The sequence below is a fragment of the Euprymna scolopes genome, chromosome 45 (genome assembly GCF_053919585.1).
Source record: "Euprymna scolopes isolate OS-2025 chromosome 45, ASM5391958v1, whole genome shotgun sequence".
Classification (NCBI taxonomy): domain Eukaryota; kingdom Metazoa; phylum Mollusca; class Cephalopoda; order Sepiida; family Sepiolidae; genus Euprymna; species Euprymna scolopes.
In genome coordinates, this window is record NC_136526.1 from 68,653,610 (window position 1) to 68,671,185 (window position 17,576).

General features: G+C 35.1%; 1 protein-coding gene and 1 pseudogene across 2 annotated transcripts in view; one reads left to right on the plus strand and one right to left on the minus strand.

Moving 5' to 3' along the window:
- The window catches only part of LOC145269875 (carboxypeptidase D-like), a 1,225,495-nt gene that overhangs the window by 669,626 nt on the left and 538,293 nt on the right, over positions 1-17,576 (minus strand). The gene's annotated exons all lie outside the window — the stretch shown is intronic.
- On the plus strand, positions 58-196 carry LOC145269910 (U2 spliceosomal RNA; annotated as a pseudogene).

Consider the following 17,576-nt stretch of genomic DNA (forward strand, 5'->3'; position numbering starts at 1 on the left):
CTCCTCACTTTAAAAATCGGCCTTGTGCCTAATTTGCTCGGTAGGGGAGCAAATAAAAACCCTGTTCTTGGCCTTTTGGCCAAGATCAAAGTGTAGTATCTGTTCTTACTACATGCTGTACTTATGTTTGTAACTTTGTGATATAAAGTGGGGGATCACTTTTCTGTATTAATTTAATGTAAAATGATCACCCACTTTTACAACCAGTCAGTCTCAAAGCCATTCAAGTCATTCTCCAGATCATTCAAGTTGTTTTTGAAGGATTCCAGTTATTTTTTAAGCATTCAAGTCATTCTTAAGGTCATTCAATTCATCATTAAGTTCATTAAAGTCATTCTAAGTCATTTACTTTTTATTTATTTAAGTCATTTCAGACCATTTTTTGGTGATTTTAGTTTATCTTTAAGAATTTTATGTCAATCCTACATTCACGCATTCATTCATTACACGAGAGCACACGACTAATGGCTATCGGCCTTGTTCTAGTCGAAACGCCTAAACTCTTCTTTGGTCCAGCTTATAAACGGCCAGAGTATCTTACTAGTGACACTCCCCATGTATTTATACCTTTTATTAGATTTCTACTATACAATTTCGTTTCGAGGAGTTTTCTTGTTCTTTCTTTCCAATTTTCTCTATCATTTATTTTGCTTTGATGGTGTCTGCTTCAAGATCTTCCAAGTATTTGTAGCTATCATGTTCACTTAGTGCCCTCATCTCAGTTCGATTGGGTAGAACCATACTTTCAGTTGCTTCCAGTTTCCTTCTCATAATCAGCAGCGCACACTTTTGAATACCGAATTCCATTCAGATATTCTGGCTAAAGATTCTGCTTGTGTTTATTACCGTGTCTATTTCTGTCTTACTGTTTGCAAACAGTTTTATGCAATCCATGTACATTAGGTGGTTTATTCTTTGATTTATTTTAGTGAACTTCTATCCGGCTTGGCATTTTCTTAGTATGTTGTTAAGGGGCATTATGACTATAACGAATACTAGTGGTGATATGACATCGCCTTGAAAGGTACCTCTTTTTATCTTAATCTCAGCTCTGTATTGGCCACCAACTGTCAGTTCAAGTCTCTATGTTTTCGTTGCATTTACTATTAAATTGAAATTATCAAGGCCCGGAAGCCACTCAGGGATAAGGGTTATTGCAAGTACAGTACGTTAGTGTTGAGATTTATTGAAGTGTTTACTTAAGGGGGCGGTTCATCAGGAATTTATTTACGTTGAACTTGTAGACATCCAGTTTGTAGTCAGGTAGGAAGCAGGCAGATGGAACAGAGTTCCACAGGCGTGCAGTTCTAAGAAAGAAGCTTTGTTCATGGAATCCACGTTTTGATTTAGGCACAGATAAAGAGTGGGGAAAATTTTTGACAGTGGATTCAGCTAGACGGGTGTTTTTCGTGAAAGATTGGCAAGGGGGACCAGAGATTGGAGTTCAGACGAGCACCTGCCATGGAAATAACGATAAAACAAGGATAGGCTCGCAACGCCTCTTCTGTGGGAGAGAGGTTGCAGGGAAGTGAAAAGGGCATCCCCCACTAAGCCACGAAGTCTATTTTGCACTCTGTCAAGGCAGGATAGGCTGTTTTTAGCCGCTCCTGCCCAGATATGGCAACAGTATTCCATCCTTGGATGTATTTATTTTTATTGGTCCTAGACCAAAGGAGGGTGGACCTGTAAATTCACTCTCGTCCGTCCGTCCGTCCGTTCGTCTGTCCGAACCTTTCTCAATAACTACGCCTTGGAATTAAAAAAAATTTTTTGCACAAACATTAAACATGATATGACTAATAAGTATCAGGACAGATTTTCTGAGAAAACTCCGGTTGACCCCCCCAGGTGCCTTTCATGTTAGAATGGCTACAATTTACACCTTTTGTGCTTATTAAAAAATTGATGCCTTGGATTTTTATAAAACTTTCTGAAAAGTTGTAACTGATTTCTCTATAATTTTGTTTGTCTATACTTTCCTACGCAATAACTCTTGGGTGTGACCCACGGTCTCTTTTCGGGGTTAATAAAAACACTCCATTTTTGGGACTATTTTATCATATTTGTTCAAATTTTCCTGTGTTTGTCTATTTAGCAGTTTTGCATGGCGCTGAACTCAAATTTAATTATGTTAAGGCTTTGGGGACTTTTTGGGCTAAAAGTGTGGGGGGGACAAATGATGGACCATGTCATTTTTTTTTTTTTTTGCATGGTGCAGAACTCAAATTTACATATGTTAAGGCCTAAAACTGCACCCTTTGTTCATTTTCACTAGGATTTGGAGACTTTGGAGGCTAAATGGGGGGGGGCAATGTTGAACTTAGTCATTTCTTATGCCTCGTTCACTGTGCACTCACGGGGGACCATGCATGCTTCACTTGTTTTTCATGGAAGGAGGTTTTCCTCAAGTCTCAGTGGTCCTTAATTCTTCTGGCTGATATTTGCTGACCCCTTCTCTAAGCTTTTGTCGGATCGCAAATCGTATTTCCATTAGCGTCGTTTCTCAGGTGTACAATAGCATGCATAGGTCAGTCAGTCCCAATCTTTGATGAGCCGTGTCTCCTCTTAGCACATATATCAACACTTGCGGACTTCTGCGTTTCAACAAAATGTTATCTTGTTTATTTAGTTAGTCTAAATTTATCAATCAACCAGCAGGCCGCGCGGCATTGCCCTGATGTAAAATACGCTTAAATATGATATTTTAATTAATGCAGATTTCGTATTTATTATTATATTATATTGAACCCAATATAATGATTTAAAATGGTAAATAAATGATTTGTGCGCCACTGCCGAAAATTGAAACCAAAACGTTTAGCTTACGATTTACTTTTCCTTTGACGTTAATGCCTGAGCTATGAAGATATGTTTGCTGCAAGGCTAAAAATGAAAACATGAACTATGTATAGTCATTACGTTACGCATGCATATTCGTAATACCGTCGTTCAATCATCATATGACAAATTCATTTATTTTTACTTTCATACTTTCGCACCGATTCTCCCTGATTAAAACTCAAATATAAATTTTCGTATAGGTTCGAATACCCTATGTATTAAGATTTATGTCTGTAGACCAAAACTTACAGAGAGTTTTGTAGGCAAAATTTTTAAAAACAAATATATATACGCATACATAAATATATATAGAAAGAGGTTTGTGTTTACTATAAACTTTTTACGCAAATATTACACAAGTATAAATCATGTAGAATATCTGCATGAATATAATTACACATAATAGTTAACTAAAGATGATCATCACATTAGAAAACCGAAAAAAGTAATAGGGAATTAATTAAAATTAAGGTTTAAAAGAATATGCAAATTAGTTAGACCTTTTGTTAGTTAATGCAATTCCACGAGCCATATATAAGAAAAAGAGATTTGTGTTTATATATAAGAAAGAGGTTTGTGTTTACTATAACCTTTTGATGTAAATATCAAGCATAAATCATGTAGAATACCTGCATGAATATAATTACATGTAATAGTTAACTAAAGATGATCATCCCATTAGAAAACCGAAAAACTAATAGGGACTTAATTAAAACGAATGTTTAAAAGAATATTCAAATTAGCTAGATCTTTTTGTAGTGAATGCAATTCCACAACCAATATATAAGAAAATTGTATTTTCATTTTAAATAAGTAGAAAGAGGGGTTTTAATATGAATATCTATACAGACCAAAGAAAAACGAATTTAAAGGAGTATATATATATATATATATATATATATATATATATATATATATATATATATATGTTTAAAAGAATATGCAAATTAGTTAGATCTTTTGTTAGTTAATGCAATTCCACGAGCCATTTATAACAAAGTTGTATTTTCTTTTCAAATAAATAGAAAATAGGGTTTTTAATATGAATATTAATACACACACACACACACACAAAAAAAAAACACATTTATAGGAATATAGATTTAAAATACTGTTCTAAATGACACATCTGCTGTTGAGCTCCTGTGACTAGAACTCTTATGTTCGAATCCGGCTTGGGCACAGTAAGGCGAATATCACTCCTAATATTTATATCGTTATTAATATTTATATCGTTATTAATATTTATATCGTTATTAATATTTCTGACATTCTGTTTTAATGGTCGCCATATCAGAAAATCGACATTCACGTATGTTATAGCGAATTGTATGAATATTACGGATGTCTTTTTGCTGAGCAGGGATTACGTATCCTGAACAGACAACCAGAAGCTGGAAAGTTTTTTTTTTCTGATGAAGACTATATGCATTCCATTATGGTCTAGTTAGGCACTTTCCTTTGGGTTGTCTTGGGCGTTTCTTTATTAATTTTCTTTATTAATATTTATTTAATTTGTTTCTGTTCCTTTTTCAAATTCTTGTAGTTCCTATTTCATGTTTTTCAGTCTATTGTGATCTTGTGACTGTTCCCATATCTTGCTCCAGAGGTGTTTTGTTTCTGGATGGTTTCTATGTTCTTGTCTTTCCTCCACGTACGTTTTGATAAACTTGACTTGTATTACTTTTGTGATGTTCCTATTTGTATCATCGCAATTTTTCACTTTTTTTTTCCTATTAAGTTTTGTTTTAATTCTTCATGTTTTTATTTAGTCTTTCTCCATTTGTGAGTAATATTTACTTTCTTATTTAGTCTAGACCAGTGTCTTTTTACAAGTTAGTCACCATTTATCAAGGCCTGAAGGCCACTCGAGGATAAGGGGTTAATGAATGTAAGGTGGTAGTGTAGTAATTGTTAATTGTGTAGATTAGATAGAATTTGGATTATTTAAGGAGAACTTGTTTACATTGGACTTGAAGGTTATCATATTGTAATCGGCTGGGACGCAAGTCAATGCAGATTTATGAGTCTCACATATATATTTTTCCAGCGTCCTCTAATGCCCCCCCCCGATCGAAGACTCGTGGCCATATAATGTTGAGAAACACAGCTTTAGGTCCTTCGTACGTCATACTGAGAGGTAAGATCGTTTGGCATATTATATATATATATATATATATATATATATATATATAAATAAATAAAAATTACAATAAGTTTACCAAGGTAATCAAAATGGTAAACTCAAAATATATTATAAATATTAAAGAGTTAATATTTACAAGTAAAATAAACTCAGCCAGATGTAAAAGCTCAATAAAACCGAAAAGGAAATAGAACTTATAATATGAAAAAATGATTAATAAAACATGTTAAAAGACATCTTGAAAAAGAGTTAAAAACATATTTAATTTTAAAAAAGGAAGCACAAGATAAGTGGATAGTCTTTAATCCGCGGAGTTTCGAAGAAATACTCTCCTATTTCTTCGAAACTCCGCGGATTAAAGACTATCTACTTATCTTGTGCTTCCTTTTTTAAAATTAAAATGTTTTTAACTCTTTTTCAAGATGTCTTTTAACATGTTTTATTAATCATTTGTTCATACATATACATATATATATATATATATATATATATATATATATATATATATATATATATATATATATACCAAATGACTTTGTGTGTGAAACGGCATCTATCGAACTACTCTGTCGATTTTTGGTCTACAGACGTGAAACCTAATATATATAATATTTAAGCGTATTTTACGACTGGGGAGGAGACACCAAAAAATTATCAATTTTCTGAAAGAGACTAAAATATACTCAAAAATATAAGGAAAGACCCCTCCCCCCCAAAACAAAACAAAAAAAAACCTTAAGAACAAACCAATATATAACACAACATAACTAACCTTTCGGTATTAAATGACCCAAAAGTGGTTGATATGCCGTAAAACAGAACAAACAAACGACTGGGACCACGCCGTGGGACACTACTGCATATAAAGTACAACATAACATCCAATAGGAAAATTATCTCTATAGTAAGAAAAAAGAAATCAGAATGAATTAAAATATGGTTTTTACGACCGGGCAACACTGGACAACCTCCAAAAAATAGATAGCATTTTTTTTTTACTCACCACCACTCCAAACAAGGCGCATGCTTAAGAATGATTAAGATGGTGGTTTACGTTGCATTGGAACTTCTGCATATACGTAAAATTTGGGAAACAGGTAGCAGGAAGAGAATTCCAAAGTCTAGCTGTTCTAGGGAAGAAGCTATTAGAGTAGACACCTGCCTGACATTTAGCGAGCATAACAGTGAAGGGGTGGGATTTTGTTGATGGTTTGTTAGGGATACCTATGTCGAGGGAGCACAACTGCAAGGAGTTCATCAGAGCATATTCATTAAAATATTTGTAAAACAGGCATAGGAATGCAACATTGTAGCGATGGGACAGTGGCTGGAGCTTAGTTGACAGAGTGGGACTGATTAGATTGAAGACTCTTTTTTTGGATCCGAAATTGTGAGTCTTTTGTCACGATTGAAGGAACCCGCCGTCTTTGGAGCAGACTCACCGTCTTTAGGTTATGGTTTCGCAATGTCCTTCATGTGTTCGTTCCAGTTCATACAGTTTTCTGGATTTTATACCGGTGCATGTCAATTCGATTCGTCAATGGATATTTTCCTAGCAAGAAACACTATTTGAAAGAGACGAAAGCGGTATCTCTAAAAAGAAGGTTTTTCGTGTCCTTGAGCCAGACTAAACTCTTGCATTCTTGCAGAGAAAAATAACAATGGTCGTATTTTATCGATGAAAAGACATGTTCATTGTATTGATTTTGCGGAAAACAAATGAGTATTTTTGTTCGTTTTTATGCTTCCATAATCATTTCGTGACAATCTTTGCATTGTCATGTGTTTTTCTTTTTTACAGTTTGCATGATACGTGATGTCCCGCACTGTCCGCTATGGATGAACACACGCGACAAAATAAAAGGAACAAACAATTGACTCATTCATATTTATTAAATATTATACACGAACGATGCCATTTAACGCACGCACAACAACGCACACACACGAATGCAACAGCAAGTCTTGTGAACATACACTAGAAAGAACAGCTGGAAATAAGTCATGTCTCATCCACTGCGATAATGTATTTCTAACATCTATGCACCTAGAAAACGCAACTACTAGTAAATCATAATACTATTCTATGCTTTAAATTTATGACAATTGGTAAAAAAGAACCCTGCATTTTAAACCAAGAAAATATGCTCAAATTTGCCTACATTTGTATATATAGTGTCCTACATTTATATAGTGTCCTACAGGTCAGCTTCAGTTTTGCTGCTTCAGATGTCTTCCCTGTGGCCTTGCCAGGCCACTAATACGGTAACGTATTGTTAAGTTTATTTTTCAGCAATTTGGTACAAACAAAATAATAAAACAAATATTTCTCGTGTATTGAAGGAGGCAATCCCGGTATTTAGAGAAATTAGGATTGAAAATAATATTTATTAAATGGAGTCGAATGTAGTCATCAAAAGTCTAAAATGAATATATATATATTGCTATTTAGATGCGATTCCAGGAATGCACAAGTAATTCTTTATCTGTGCCTAAACCTAAACGTAGATTCAATGAACAAAGCTTCTTTCTTAGAACTTCATTCCTGTGCAATTGTCTTCCGTTTTCCTGCTTTCCAGCTAACTACAATATGGTTGTCTTCAAGTCCAACGTAAACAAGTTCTTGATGAGCCGTTCCATATAAGTTAATAAATTTACCGAATCTCCATTACTAATGATTACTATATTGTCCAATTTCTACTGTACAATCTTTAACCCTTATCCTCGAGTGTCCTCTAGGCCTGGATAAGTGGTTATGCATATGTAATATATATATATAAATATAAATTTTTGAAATCGCAACTTTATAATATATAAAAATCGATAGAACATTAACTCTATAATAATATACACGATATCTGCAAGAATTAAAATATCATATTTAAGCGTACTTTACGACCGGGCTTTGCTGGGCGTCCCTGCTAGCTTAGATAAATACTTTTGCAGTTTTAACAAAAAAGCTACAATAATATCAGAGCATCTCAATTTACACTGAACATCTACAGAATGCCAACACCAATATATTACATATGAATGAATCCCCTATGGAATTTCTGCAGGTCCCGCTAGTTATTATTTTGATAAAAAATACAAAATTATTTGTATTGATTTGCAAATTACCGCATACACATTCATGTGTTAGAAATGTCGGGTATAGGTGCTAGTGTTAACTCTGGTTCAATATTGAAGCGATAGTTATTTTCGTGATGCCAAAAAACACGGCATCCAATTTAAACAGAGAGACCCTGGGTGGGTTTTTTGTAATTAATTGTTCATTTTCGCAGCTCGTCCAAAAAACAGAAGGACAACGAGGACTTAATTCGTGACGTGAAAAAACAATCATTCGAAAAGACAATCAGGTTTAGAAATCTGCGCGGTTTGCGGGCGAATTCTGCAAAACCGTTTTGTCTTTCATGGCAGAGTTTTTTTTTTTTTTAATCTTTCCATCAATCAAGTTTTGATATATGAACACACACACACACACACACACACACACACACACACACACACACACACACACACATATATGTATGTATTTATCTATCTATCTATATCTATATATCTATAAAAGTGAACGTGTTTGTGTGTGTGTCTATGTACATTTCCCTAAGCAATAACTCTGTCAATTTTTAGTCAACAGACTCGAAATTTGATATACAGGGTACTGAGACTTGGGGAAATCTTTGTGATCGGTTTTCGGCCAGAAATTTGGCAGTAAAGGGGTGAAAGTTCAACGATTTGACCTTTGAGAACTCTACCAAACTCCTCCGACAATTTTGGGTCTAAACACTTGTAATTTTAGATATAGGTTCCTTGGACATGGATATAACTTAATAACTTGATTAGAGCCCAAAAGAATAAATGTTAAGGGGTCATAATTGGGGTCAAAGTTAAAATAATTTTTTTTGCTTAACATACACATCCTTACACCCGGGCAACGCCGGTCTGAAATGCTAGTTATATATATAAAAGTGAACGTGTCTGTGTGTGTTTGTCTGTGTACATTTACCTACGCAATAACTCTGTCAATTTTAAGTCTACACTCTCGAAATTTGATATACAGGGTACTGAGATTTGGGTAAATCTTTGTAATCCATTTTCGGCCAGAAATTTAGCTGTTAAGGGATCAAAGTTCAACGACTTAACCTTTGAGGACTCTACAAACCCCTCCGTAAATTTTGGGTCAAAACACTTGAAAATTTAGATATATGTTTATTAGTCATGGATCTAACTTAATAACTTGATTTGAACCCAAAACAATAAATGTTAAGGGGGCCATAATAGGGGTCAAAGTTAAAAAAATTGACTGCTTTTTTATGTGATTGTGATTGTTGGACAGACTTCCTCATCTTGGTTGTTGTTGTCACAACGTTTCGGCCGTTTTGCCCTCCGGCCTTCGTCAGGTGAACCGTTTGTTAGGAGTCTCGAACCCAACCCTTTATTATTATTACGGGGGTACCGTGTTCGGACTCCAGCTAGGCTTTGGGACATAGTTGCTGATTCTCTGTTTTTCAATGTTACTTTTTCACTGCCTTCGTTCAGCATTGAACTCAGCACCTTTGGGTAACTGTAAACTTTGATACAACGTCTAGGACCACTCGGCCATATGTCACTAGACAGACAATTACTGCTTTTTTATGCTCAACATACACCTCATAACACCCGGGCAACGCCGGGCTGAAATGCTAGTATATATATATATATATATATATAAGTGAAATTGTCTGTGTGTATGTATATGTCCATTTCCCTATGAAACTACTCTGTGAATTTTCAGTCTACAGACTCTAGATTTTACATAAAAGCTATTGAGATTGGGAAAATCTTTTTAAGCGGTTTTCGGCAAGGAAATTGGCTGTCAAGGGGTCAAAGTTCAACGTTTTTCCCTTTGGAAACTCTGCCAAACACCTCCGCTAATTTTGGGTCTAAACACGTGAAACTTTACATGTAGATTCCTTGGACATGGATCAAACTATTAACTTGATTTGAGCCCAAAACAATAAATGTAAAGGGTCAAAATTGAGGTAAAAATTTAAAAAATTGACCTCTCAACCAAATTGAAATTTTACATAAAGTTTAAGCAGACATAGGGCAAGCGTTTTAATCAGTTTTTGGCCCAAAAATTTAGTTCAAAAGATTTGACCTTTGCAATCTCTAGATGAGTTTAGATGTAGGTTACTTAGACAGGGATCAAACTTTTTAATTTGATTTGAGCCCAAAACAATAAATGTTAAGGGGTCAAAATTAGGGGTCAATGTTTTAAAGAATTTGACCCCTGCAGTCTCTAGCATTTACTCAGCTATATTTTGGTCTAGGCATTTGAAAATGTACAGACATAAGGCAAGCTTTTTAATCTGTTTTTGGCCGAAATTTTTTTTTACCAAGGGGTCAAAGTTCAAAAGAATTGAAATTTGCGGTCTCTAGCAAACTATTCAGCCAATTTTGGGTCTAAACATTTGAAATTTTACATAAAGGGTATTCAGACATGCAGCAAGCTTTTTAATCAGTTTTGGGGCGAAAATTTGTCTTCCAAGAGGTCAAAGTTGAAAGAGCTCACCTTTGCAGACTCTACCAAGCTCCTCCGTCAATTTGGATCTAAGCATTTGAAATTTTAGATGTAGGTTACCTGGACATCAGTCAAACTTTTTAATATATATATATATATATATATATATATATATGCACATAAAGTTTTGAACAATACATAGCGCCTGACCAAAGCTGGACTGAACTGCTGATATATATATATATATATATATATATATATATATATATATATATATATATTTATAAATAATGGGAAATCAACAATTTCCCTACTATCCAACAATATCGAAGTTGTTTGCACTGTCAGTTTGCCTGAAAATTTATTTTTGATCCAGCAAACATCTACATTCCAGATTTTCCTTTGCCGACAGAAACCACACCAGATGGTCTGAAAATGACCCCTTCTCAAGCATATGGTATCATAAACAACCATAGACACCTCAAATGCACGTTGACCATACTCATTCTGGCCGTACTATTAAAAAAATGCTCCACCTACGTTGCTCTAGTTCTATCCAAACTCTTCAACAAATGGCTCAACGAATCTTTCTTTTCTTACTGCTGGAAAATTGCTTCTGTGGTACCAATTTTCAAGAATTCTAGCGAAAGAACTGATCCATCAAATTATCGCCTTATTAGCCTCCTCTTTTATTTTCGCCAAAATATTTGAGTCCATAATTAATCAAGCTCTAGTTCACCATTTCAAAGCTGCTAAACTTCTGTCTGACCAATCGTACGGGTTTAGGCAAGCCTATCTTACTGCATATATCCTAACTGTAATCTCTGAACAAATATACCATGCACTGGATAAAGCAGAGGATAGTAGGACCGTAGCCCTACATATATCTATTGCCTTTGACAGGGTATGGCACAATGGTCTTCTCATGGAAATCAGATCCTATGGTATCACTAGAATTCTTAACATAATTAAATTCTTAAATAAGAGAAACATCCAGGTTATGTTCGGTAGTCGTACGTCAATACAACATGATATAAATTCGGGTGTACATCAGAGGTAGATCCCTAGGCCTTTTTTTTATTCTTGATATTCATAAATGACCTTCTGGGTAACATTGCCTCTGAGATGGCTCTACTTGCTGACGACACCACGTTCTATAAAAGGCACGAGGGTAAAACAAATAATATCCAAGGAAATTGCGGTAACCCTAGATGTATTTAAATGGGAACAAAAATGTATGATAACGTTCAACACTGCCAAGACTTCTTTTCTTAGATAACTACAAGTAACCTTCTCAAACACTAATTAACATAGCTAATGATACATTACCTTGAAGTACTTCGTTCAAACTCCTTGCTTAACGTTCGCGACAGACATGAATTAGAACAGCAGTATTGCGCAGAGCGTCATGTTATTTGGCAGCAAAACCCTCTTTCATCTGACTAGTGCAATGACAGATCTATAATTAGATGAATCTGCAATGTGAAATCTCGCCAAACCCGATGCATCAGGTTGGAAGATTCTTTGAAACCATTACATTTACCCAGCATAGAGATAATCCTCCGGACATATCAGTTCCATTGGTATGGTTATATGGCACATTCATCCTCCCGGATAAATCATTACAGAAGAATGGATATCATATATTGCAGGAAGGATTGCCAATAATTTTCCCTCACTCTTTATCTGAAATGGAACACGTACATCAAGGTTGCTGGGAAAATGGTGGGATCCATCTACCGCTCCAGAAGATATCTCACTAATGATGCAATTCTCTATCTATATAAAAGCCAAATACGTCCAAGGATGGAGTACTGCTGCCACATCTGGGCAGGAGCTGCTAAAACCAGCCTATCCTGCCTTGACAGAGTACAAAATAGACTTCGTGGCTTAGTGGGGGATGCCCTTTTCTCTTCCCTGCAACCTCTCTCCCACAGAAGAGACGTTGCGAGCCTGTCTCTGTTTTATCGTTATTTCCATGGCAAGTGCTCGTCTGAGCTCTATTCTCTAGTCTCCCCTCGCCAATCTTTCACGAAAAACACCCGACTAGCTGTAATCACTGTCAATAATTTTCCCCACTCTTTTTCCGTGCCTAAATCAAAACGTAGATTCCATGAACAAAGCTTCTTTCTTAGAACTGCACACCTCTGGATCTCTCTACCGCTTGCCTGTTTCCAACCTGACTACACCTTGGATGTCTTCAAGTCCAACATAAAAACAAATTTCTAATGAGCTGCCCCCTTAAGACACTTTATCAAATCTTCAATACTAACAATTACTATGACACTATCCTATTGATTACTGTACACGCAATAACTCTTATTCCCGAGTGGCTTCCGGGCCTTGATAAGTGGTGACCTCCATGTAAAAAAAAAGGACATTGCGAAAGCTACTTCAAAGAAGATGGTCTCTCTGTCCAACGTGCTAGAAAGTTACTTACGCCTGAGGGTATGCTGTACCTTCTACAAAGCCATCATTCGGCCACATATTTAATATTGTTGCTATATTTGGACAGGTGCATCTGCTACTTGGGTCTCCCTTTTAGACAGGGTTCAAAAGAGTCCACAACCTGATAGGACCCGCACTGTCAGCTGTTCCATCGACGAAATGTTACATACCTCTGTTTCTTTTACAATATTGGGTGTTCCGACGAACTACAAACCCTTGTGCCCCATTGAAGTAAATACCCACGTGAAACCTGACAAGCAGCAAAATCGCACCCCTACACATAGAAATCCCTAGATCTAAGAAAGCCTTCTACTCTAATAGTTACTTCCTTCGGACTGCTAGACTCTAGAATTCCCTTCTGGGTTTCTGCTTCCCGACTGTACTGACATGCAGAAGTTCAAGTGTGATGTAAACAGATATCTTGCTGCTCAACTCCCTACATAGTTTCCCTTGCAAATTATATTCAGATAGTAGCTCTCTATATCAAAGTGGCACTGTGCTTTCTTTGGGGTAAAAATGCAATAAAAATATATGCCAAGTTAAAGGTATTCAAGAGTGCTCAATAAAAGAAGAGCAAGCAATATTTTTATTAATATAAACAAATTTACAAGTTCGTGACACTAGACATGCTCATGTTTCGGACAGATGGTCGGTTAAAAACACAAGTCTTCGTCAGGCGACTTAAAAATAGTTGCTTTCCACAGAAGAAACCAGTCCTCAAATCCTCATATATATATATATATATATATATATATATATATATATATATATATATATATATATATATATATATATATATATATAAGCATTGTTTATTTAATATTTTCACAACAAAATTATACTAGCAAAAATATTTCTACTTTTTTTTTTAAATTACAGGTTTCGCTTAATTTTTATACGCAAGATTTTAATAATTTCCTTGCACGCATGAATGTGAAACTTTCGGCGTAACATAATTTTTATATAATCTTGAACAATAATCAAGGAAAAAAAAACGGGGACATAAAAAATAATTAAATTTAAAAATGATAAAAATTTATACAAACGTTCAGAATAGGAATGTACGGATGCACGTCTCGGGGAAAAAAAGAAATCTTACACCCCCTACCTCCTTTTACTATCATGACTTCATTTTGAAAGAAGGTTTCGATTGGCTGTAATTTTGAGTTTCCGTATAATCGTGTTTACAAACGTTTATTTGTTGCATTTTTGGCGAACGACAGATTTACTTGCTTTTTGAGAGCTAACGAAGCTATTTTTTGTACAAACAAGATGTTTTTTTTTTTACTTCTATATCTTACGCCTTTACTTTACTAATTCTCTTTTAAGTAGACCCTGAAAACGAATATTTATCTTTTAAAGGATGTTTACAATGAATTTATTTAACTTCGAAATTTAGCTGAATTAGTAAGCTCGCAGTGAAAACATTTTTCATAACTTTTTTTGTCACGTGTACAAATATTTTTTTCCTTTAGGAAATTAACTTTGGTCTTTAATCTTTCAAATACAATCCAAAAGTAGTCGGGAATTCACAAAAAAATTATGATAAATCGGCTTTCAAAACTAGGGCCCTCTATCTTTATCCACCTGTTTTTTGCCCGTACCTAATTATATATATATATATATATATATATATATATATATATATATATATATATATATATATATATATATATATAAGGGGGTTAGAGCAATTTTCTACAGAGCAGAGTGTATTTTAATGTGATAGTAAAAATACTAATTTAATTAAAATACAGGAAAAGAATAATGTTCGTTGTAAAGCCGATGTGTCAAAGCTAAATAGGCAAATAGAGCTATTTTATATTTGGTGATTGATAATTTATAATTCAAAATTAAAATTAAAAATTAAAAATCCGTTTCATAAGAAGGAGCACAACAAAGCCAATAAATTGTACGATAGTTTCGGAAACGATGTTTTTTATTGTGACAGACATTGACTCAAGGACAATAATTTTATAAAAACAAAGTCTCCTCATCAGCAAAATATTGGGTGTTTTTTGTTGCTTTTTTGTTGTGCTCCTTATTATGAAACAGGTTTTAATTTTGAATTTGAATTTTGAATTATAAATTATCAATCGTGAAATTCGTGAAAGTTTGGCGAGAGAGATCATATATTGGAGCTCAGTCGAGCACTTGCCATGAAAATAACGATAAAGCAGAGACAGGGTCGCAACGTCTCTTCTGTTGGAAAATGGGTGGAGGGAAGAGAAAAAGGTATCACCTACCAGACTACGAAATCTATTTTGAAATCTGTCAAGGCATGATAAGTTGCTTCGAGCAGTTCCTGCCCAGATGTAGCAATAGTACTCCATCGTTGGATGTACTTGGGTCTGATATAGGTAGAAAATTGCATCAGCAGTGAGATATCTGCTGGAGCGGTAGACATTGAGAATATATCTATAAACTAAAGTAACAAATGTTACATCGTATGTACGATATCTAAACTCTCTCCCACAGAAGAGACGTTGCGAGCCTGTTTTTTCGTTATCGTTATTTCCATGGCATGTACTCGTCTGAGCTCCAATCCCTCGTCCCCCCCCCTCGCCAATCTTTCACGAGAAACACCTGTCTGGCTGGAACTACTGTCGATAATTTTCCCCACTATTTATCTGTGCCTAAACCCAAACGTAGATTCCATGAGCAAAGCTTCTTTCTTAGAATTGCACGCCAGTGGAACTCTCTGCCCCTTGCCTGTTTCCCACCTGACTACAACTTGGACGTCTTCAAGTCCAACATAAAAAACTCCTGACAAACCGCCCCCTTAAGTAAGACACTCTATCGAAACCCCCAATACTAATGATTACTAAAATACTATCTCACTGATTACTGTACACGCAATAACCCTTATCCCTGAGTGGCCTTCGAGCCTTGAGAAGTGGTGACCCCATGTAAAAAAAAAGTTTGGGATATTTTTTCTCATTACATACGTTAAGATTACGAGTTTACACGCAGGTCAGTATCAGTATTTACTCACTGAAAATAACAACTGGTGTTCCCTGGAATCTTAATGACAACAAGTCTTTTCGGCTTGTTGTGTAACGGGGTATCTGTATGCTAGGGGTTCTATATGACATGGAGGTGTGTATAGCGATTCTATATAAAACAGGTATAAACGAGGGGACCAAACCCTGTACATGTTACATGATCGTCTTTGTAATGTTTGTTGCGTGTGTGTATATATTTTAACACGAATCATTAAAAGAGATGTAGATATTTCAGCAACAGTTCAATAAAGGGGGATAAATATCACCATTGTTTGCTTGGCCATACAAAGGAAGGACATACCTTTTTGGTCGGAACCATTGCTTTATTGTTTCAGACACTGCTAAAATGTAACTCATTTTCCAGCCTGACAATTAAGACAACCAAATTGTTTTTCTACATTTACATTTATTACTGCTGCGATTTTAAGTGTTGAGGTTTCATGCCTTCCTTTCTCAGGGCTTACATATTACTGCCTTTTCAGCTGAATATAGCTGAACTTGCCTTTTCCGTCTACTCGTTCTAACTCGTTCGCTCAACACTTACCGACAAAATACTAACTCTCTAGTATGTATTAAAACTAGTCCTTTGTTCTTACTTCATTCGACTACACAAAGACCTAACATGTGACTTATCAGTCACGTTGTCTTTGGCTCAATTTTATTGTTTTTATATCTACCTTTGAAAACCTTTGTTTATGTCAACCACATACTTTTCTATTAAAACACATCTGTTTTTGCTTATCTAAGATTTCTTCTTGTTATTGTTTATAGAATCTAATCAAGTTAAATTCTTAATACGTAATTTGTCCTTGAATTGCGTTTTTCTCTTTAAAACAAATCTAATTCAATCTGCATGATGATAATAATAATAATAATCTTCTGGCTCAGATAATTCGGCAATACCCCAGGTGTGCTCATCTGCAACCGGATATTCATGGAATAAATGCAAATGGTTTAAAATACCTTTTGTACAACCCGGCAAAAACGTGATATATTATTAAAGATGGCGACCAATTTGATATATATGAAATACATTTATACATATACGAATGCGGTTGTATAGGCGTGGCTTTTTGTGTTCACACGAAAACTATTAAACAATAAACACGTATGCTTTTAAAAATCTATGAAAATACGCATTATGTATCGGGCATTTATGTATGTATGTATGTATGTGTGTGTGTGTGTGTGTGTGTGTGTGTGTGTGTGTGTGTGTCTGTTGGCATTTTCCCTCGTTGGCGTCACTCCAGTGAGTCACTTAAAAATAACAATAAAAAAGCGGACAATCGTATTCATTATTATTTCGCGTAATTGCCAGGAAATTGTACGGCAAAAATTCTTCCTCGACTAAATTGGAACCCTTCTACTGCTCGCTCCCCGTAGACATCCCACTTCGATGCCAGGAACTAGTGCTGTGTTTGTGTCACATCGGTCGAGCGAAAAAAGACACAACGACAATTTATTTATGAAATAAAGAAAAAAGAGAGGAAACATTAAAAACGTAAAATAAAATTCGATCGTGATTTTATTTCTCCCGTTTTGTCTGCGATTTTAATGTAGTTATTTTGGTTTTATTTAGGAGGTTCTTTATTTTTATTGCAAAAATCGAAAAAAAATCAGAAACGAAATA